This window comes from Perca fluviatilis, chromosome 23 (genome assembly GCF_010015445.1).
Source record: "Perca fluviatilis chromosome 23, GENO_Pfluv_1.0, whole genome shotgun sequence".
NCBI classification, from domain to species: Eukaryota; Metazoa; Chordata; class Actinopteri; order Perciformes; family Percidae; genus Perca; species Perca fluviatilis.
In genome coordinates, this window is record NC_053134.1 from 14,113,350 (window position 1) to 14,119,738 (window position 6,389).

Sequence of the window (6,389 nt, forward strand, 5' to 3'; positions counted from 1 at the left end):
TGACAGAATAAAACATGGCAAATTCAGTCTCCTTTGGTCTTGGTTGTAACAACCGCGAGCAATATTGGATAATCTAATGAAGCAAATAAGGATTTATATGTAGCTAAATGAACAGAAGTTCCAGTGTGCCCTATAAGAAATCAGTAAGATCTTAAAATCACTCCTAAAAACAATATGTAACCATGTGACACTGATGACGGTAACAGCTCAAATAAAAAGGTGCGTCATCTGAAATATGAAACTGGAAATTGATGCAAATCTGGTTAAACTGAAATATAGGCATGTGTATTATCTGTATTTTTTATTTATGTTTTGAATCAGGAATTATCTGATCAAAAATATGTAAACAAGACTATGAATCTGACCAAGACATTTGATTCCAGCTTTCGGTACTGACTGAGATTTACTACCCAGCCCTAGTCACTGTGTTGTGCTCTGTCCATGTGGATGTGATTGTGAGTTTTTTTTCTTGTAGGATCTTGTAGATTCCAGGCTGGAAATTTGGGCCAGACTGGTGTATTTCTGGTCGGGGTTCAGTCTGATGGTCTGTATGTTGCTGCTGCAGGAACTCTGGAGAAGAAATGGCTTCTATGCAAGAGTGGTATGTGGATGTCTGTGAGTAAGATATTCCCCCTCGGAAAAAAAACTTAAAACTTGATTGAACCGTCTTTCACTCCTCTTGTTTCTCTTAAGTCAATTGTTGCAGCCAGTGTCCTGTTGCTGAATATGCTTCTATCTGTTGGGTTTTGGGAAAAAGAGAATCAGGTAGGCATATCCCACCTCACCTTTATAGTTGAATGTTGTAAACATTAACTAGCATGAGAATGAAAGCTCATTTTTGACATTGGAAACAGTAGTTTGACCAAAAAAAAAAAAACTTAACTCAAGGTCTTCGTCTTCTTACTACAGTAGTTTTGTTTCTGGAACTTTCAACCACATCTCACGGTCTTGGTCAGTGTCCCAATGTCAAATGGAACTAGCCTGTTTCAGAAATGGTGGCAGCAGTGGCATTAAAGCATCATTGCAGGTGTTTGTCTTTCTATTTGCCTCTAGGTGATAAAACAGTTTGAGAAGCGCTACTTGGCTCTGCTGCCTCTGGCAGATACACCAGGAAACACACTAAACCAGACTGACACAATCTGCCATTCACTCAACAATGTGTACCGCTGGCAGGCTGAGGTAAGGCAGGAAATATTTTTTAGGATGTAAAATTTACTGTAAGGAAAACAATTGTTTGTCTGTCTTCTTACTAATGTTGCTTCGTAACTTGTGGATGTACTGTTTGCTAACAAGTCTGTCATGTCAACCTAAACGTTGATGATATGTCAATGTTGTGTTCAGAGGTTTAAAGGTCCCATGACATGCTGCTTTTTGGATGCTTTTATATAGACCTTAGTGGTCCCCTAATACTGTATCTGAAGTCCCTTTCCTGAAATTCAGCCTTGGTGCAGAACTACAGCCACTAGAGCCAGTCCCACAATGAGCTGTCCTTAGGATGTACCATTTCTGTGTCTGTGGGGGGGGGGAAAAAAAAAAGGGGGGGGGGGGGGGGGGGGGGGGGGGGGGGGGGGGGGAACAACCACCATTTTTGTGGGGGAAACGAGAAAATCCTTTTTTGGGGGGGGGGGCAAACATAGGGGGGGGGGCACCCCAGGGTGGGGGGGGCCCTTGTTTTTTTTGACCTCCCAAGGAGCAAGATTCCAGATCGGCCCATCTGAGCTTTCATTTTCTCAAAGGCAGAGCAGGACACCCAGGGCTCGGTTTACACCTATCACCATTTCTAGCCACTGGGGGACCATAGGCAGGCTAGGGGAACTCATATTAATGTTAAAAAACCTCATAAAAGTGAAATTTTCATGCCATGGAACCTTTAAAGAAAGTTATTCATTACATACTGTCAGCCATTGTACACGTGTTCTTGCAGTTTATGACATTTCAATTCTGCACCAAGGCTGAATTTCGGGAAAGAGACTTCACATACAGTATTAGGGGACCACTGAGGTCTATATAAAAGCATCCAAAGAGCACCATGTCATGGGACCTTTGAGACACACAATACATTGTGAATGTGGACTAATGAAACTGTGAATGAACTGTGAAAACATGGAACACATTCTAACTCTCAGTTACCTGCACACACCATTTGTACAAACAGAAGGAAGATTCAAAATGACATCTTCAATGTCTATTTTTATTTCGTAGTAGTTGTTTGAGTAAAGCACATATCTAAGTAGCTCTGAGTCATATGTGGTTGTGTGTGTGTGTGTGTGTGTGTGTGTGTGTGTGTGTGTGTGTGTGTGTGTGTGTGTGTGTGTGTGTGTGTGTGTCACTTCAGTTTAATTGCTGTGGACTCCAAAGCTACAAAGACTGGGAGTCCTTGATTCCAGACTCCTGCTTGTGTGATGGACTGGACAACAGCTCCAGATGTGTAAATCATTCAATCTTCAAACAGGTATACAAAGTGTACTGCAGTGTGTGTATTGCATATACAATATGTCGTCTATTTTATAGTGTTTAGTACGGACATATAATGTTTTTTTTTCTGCTTTAGGCTGGAGTTGGAAACTACAGCCTTGTTTATGAGAAGGTAAAATGTAGCCCTAAATGAACTGAGAACAAATTGACTAACACTTTTGGCTATTTTAATTGAAGATCTCTGTATTTTCTTTTACTTCATTTAATTTTTTGTGTATTTTCCTGTGAAAGAAATCCGCTTATAGATATATTATTTGCATTATTTATAATGTTTTAAGTGTTAAACTCTTATACTACCTCAGTTTTCAGTGGCTTTAAATTGCAGAAAACAAAGAGAGATGAAAACCCTTCATTATTAACACATTGTGTGTGTGCATGTGTGTGTGTATGTGTGTGTGTGTGTGTGTCTCTGTGTGTGTGTGTGTGTGTGTTGTGTGTAGCCTTGTCTTCCTACAGTCTTATCCCTTGTAAAAAGACGCACCTCCACGTTTTGGGTCGCCATGACATCTTGGGTAAAGAGTATTATATTCAAATCGGGTTATTTCACTTGTTTGCACATACATTAAAGACGCAGTGTATTCCTCTTACATCACATAAATAAAATGGCATAAGACCGTCCTACTTCTTTCCTTTCTTTAGCCTAATTATCTCACACGGATGGTCAAATATCTTTGTTTTCTTCAAATGTCGCAATTGAAAAGTCGTGTATTCTGAAATTCCATTGTGTTTCTCTAATGATGTATTTTGTATTTCAATAATGTGTTTTATCCAGCATAGTTCTTTGTCTTTTTTTTTGTCTTTGGCCTCCAGGGCCACCATAGAAAAGATACATCATACCAGATGCCCTTAAAAATGTCCTTATTTCCTAATTTATTCAGATCCACTTCACTGGTGTTCCCATTCTCTTCTTTATATTGTGTATAGTGGCCACTTTGTTAAAGCTTGGGTATTGGGTAAGTACCTAGACATGATGGCAAATTTAGACAGAAATAACATTTGTGTTCAAATATGAACCAACTAACACAAAGCAATATCTTTTCCTTGTGTACTCAGGTAATTCACAATATATGTGTGTATGTTTGGAAGAACAGTACCATTGGAGAGGAAATGGTTCCAGTGGTGTTCATCAGAAAGGACAATAACAACCAAACAGAGGAGGAGAACAGGAAAGACAGGGAGGCAAAAGAAAGCGGCATTGATGGCGGTGTAGTCTTAGACATAGAAGACACTACAAGTGGAGGAGTGTGAGAAGGCTGCAGGACGAGTTTGACCCGCCTCGTGTACAACGCCAGGTTCAATGCATGTGTCCATGATCCTGTTAGAGGAAGGTTCGCCGCTGGTACCCACTGGTGCTGCGTTGGTTTGATGCCAACAACCCCGCCGCCATGTCTTTGGGGATTGCGACACCATGTTTTGAGTGTTTTTGAAAAAAACACTACAACTACAACTATTTGTGAGCTAAAGTCTCTTAATTTGTCATATTGCAAAATTGTAATAATAACCTGCTAATTTACTCACACTATGCGTAAATAGCTCAGGGTGTGGCCGTATGGATGAGAATGTCTGTGTCAGTTGCAAGAACAGATAAGCTACTCTGAATTGTCATAGTGCCATCAGGTCAAAATTGGAATTTGTCCAATACTTTGGTTTATGAATAAAAACACTTGCAAAAGTAATGACAAATGTCAAAATCAAAAGTTAGGAGTGAGGAAAGGTCAGGGGATCACCAAAGTCATCCAAATTCATCCTCAGGGGACCACGAATGTCCGTTCAAAATGGCAACGCATCTAATAGTTGAGATATTTCAATCTGCCAAAGTGGCAGACAGACCAACAGACCAACAGAAAAGCTTGTGCCTTCCTGCTTCATTGTCCGATACAGTGACTATGGTTACAGGATGGGAATGGTTTGTCATGTCTCAACAAAATAACACAATGTCAACTTTATGGTCTTGTGATGGGAAACCATGGCATGTTTAGAAGACGTTGCCTAGCAATCCCCCTCTGATTTTCCATCATTGCAGAACTAATCTAATATAGCCCACAGTAGGCAGAGCAGGAAGCTCTGGCTGACTGCAGTTAACGTAATCAGCAGTAAATTGTCATTAGACTGTGTGGGTGAGACGGATAGTATGGACTTCATCACTGTGGGCTAGTAACACAATATTGTGCGTATTTTTCTACACATTTAGTTTCAAATCTGACACCCTTAAAGCATCTATAATCAATACTTTTATGATATGTATCAAACAATGTGAAACCGTTCGCTTACAGTGATAAACCTACAGAGAATTATCACCTGGCTTTACAGAGCTTTAAAGTGAGTATCAGATCATTGTTTAGCTGTCCAGCCCGAAACGTTCCTATTTTTGGTTCACTCCCATCACTCCCAAAACGTCATTTTCGGCCGCAGCTGCCAGCTGCTTTCACCCAAACAACTCTAAAAACCCACTGTACACTTGAGGTGCGAATCTTCACTGATCTCCCGATTCGATTACAATTATCATGTCAGCGATTCAATTCGATTCGATATCTCGATGCATCACGATGCGTCCAATACATTTTTCTATTAAAGCCATGTAGGATATTTAATTCATAGCTTTTCAAGCTTCAAAAACAAAACACTCTGCAGTGCTCTAATACTAAATACATTGGATACATAAAACTACAGCACTGAGCACATGGCACTTCCTGAATGTGCAAAACATAACAGAATATGTAAACAGAAATGTTGTTAGGCCTACATTAAATTGTAAACAGAAATAATCAATTATGAGCCTGCCGATTATCGATGCAGCATCGTCCGTGTCCACGATTCGATGTATCGATTATTTGAAGCTAATTGAGACTATCAGCTCCACACAACTCTCTCTGGATTTCTCAGCATGGCTGTGTTCAGAAGATTGTGTGTTGTCCGGTGACTTTTGCGCACAGAAACTTAAGTGAAGATAATGACCTCTTCTGAAGAGTCCATCATGTTTTTTTTCAATCCTCCGTGTCCTCCGTGGCTACTAGCAACTGCGTGGGGAAGGGGTGGGGGCGTGTGCACGATCACATAAGGCTTGTGTTATGTGGATGCGCCGACAGTGTTGTTTTCATTACTTAGAATTCCTCATTGAGGAGACAGAAACTACGCAGAAATTAGCTTTAAAGTGAGAGTAGTAACATGTACTGTAACAAAAACTATTCTTCAGAGGTTTTGCTGCTACAGCCTCACTTGGTCTGTTATAATTGGTGGCTTACTAATAGTGGCTAATGGCAGCACATGTACTGTAGATATTGCTGTAAAACTGATATTACGGAGTCAGTTTGCAGACTTTATGAGTCTGCATTGTGCTACTGTTACACTACATTGTGATATACACATTTATCCCACAATTGTGGCTATGCGTTTAGTAAAAAGTAGTTTTAAATGACTAGAATTTATATATTTATATATATATATATATTTATATATATATATATATATATATATATATATATATATAAATATATGATAATGTTATCACCATGATCATATGTACTGAATGTAAAAATTTAACATGTAGTGAATCTGGTCATTACAGTTAAATGTAGTGCAGTAAAACATATTTGTCCACAAGGTATGTACAGTTATGTAATTGGCAGTTGAAATGTATCTTTCGCAAACCCATCTAGAGCAGTTTGGGTGGTGCCTCAATCAAGGGCACCTCGGCAGTGTCCAGGAAGTGAACTGGCACCTCTCCAGCTGCCAGTCCACACACTATACTTGGCCCGTACAGGGACTTGAACTGACAACCCTCCGGTTCCAATGCCAAGTGACTGAGCTACAGCTGCCCCATTTTTGTTTCTATTATAGTTTAGTGTTCAGTCACAATCTTAAACACTTGAGGATGAGCTTTTCACGCAACAAAAAATAAAGACAAGAATCAATCA

The 6,389-nt window shown here is 39.8% G+C and overlaps 1 long non-coding RNA gene across 1 annotated transcript; it reads left to right on the forward strand.

The window, feature by feature from the left end:
• The first annotated feature begins 2,393 nt into the window (after window positions 1-2,393).
• On the forward strand, window positions 2,394-2,987 carry LOC120553487. The gene is made up of 3 exons (XR_005638172.1): window positions 2,394-2,452; window positions 2,552-2,587; window positions 2,916-2,987. It is a non-coding gene; the product is annotated as an uncharacterized LOC120553487 (long non-coding RNA).
• The last annotated feature ends 3,402 nt before the right edge of the window (window positions 2,988-6,389 follow it).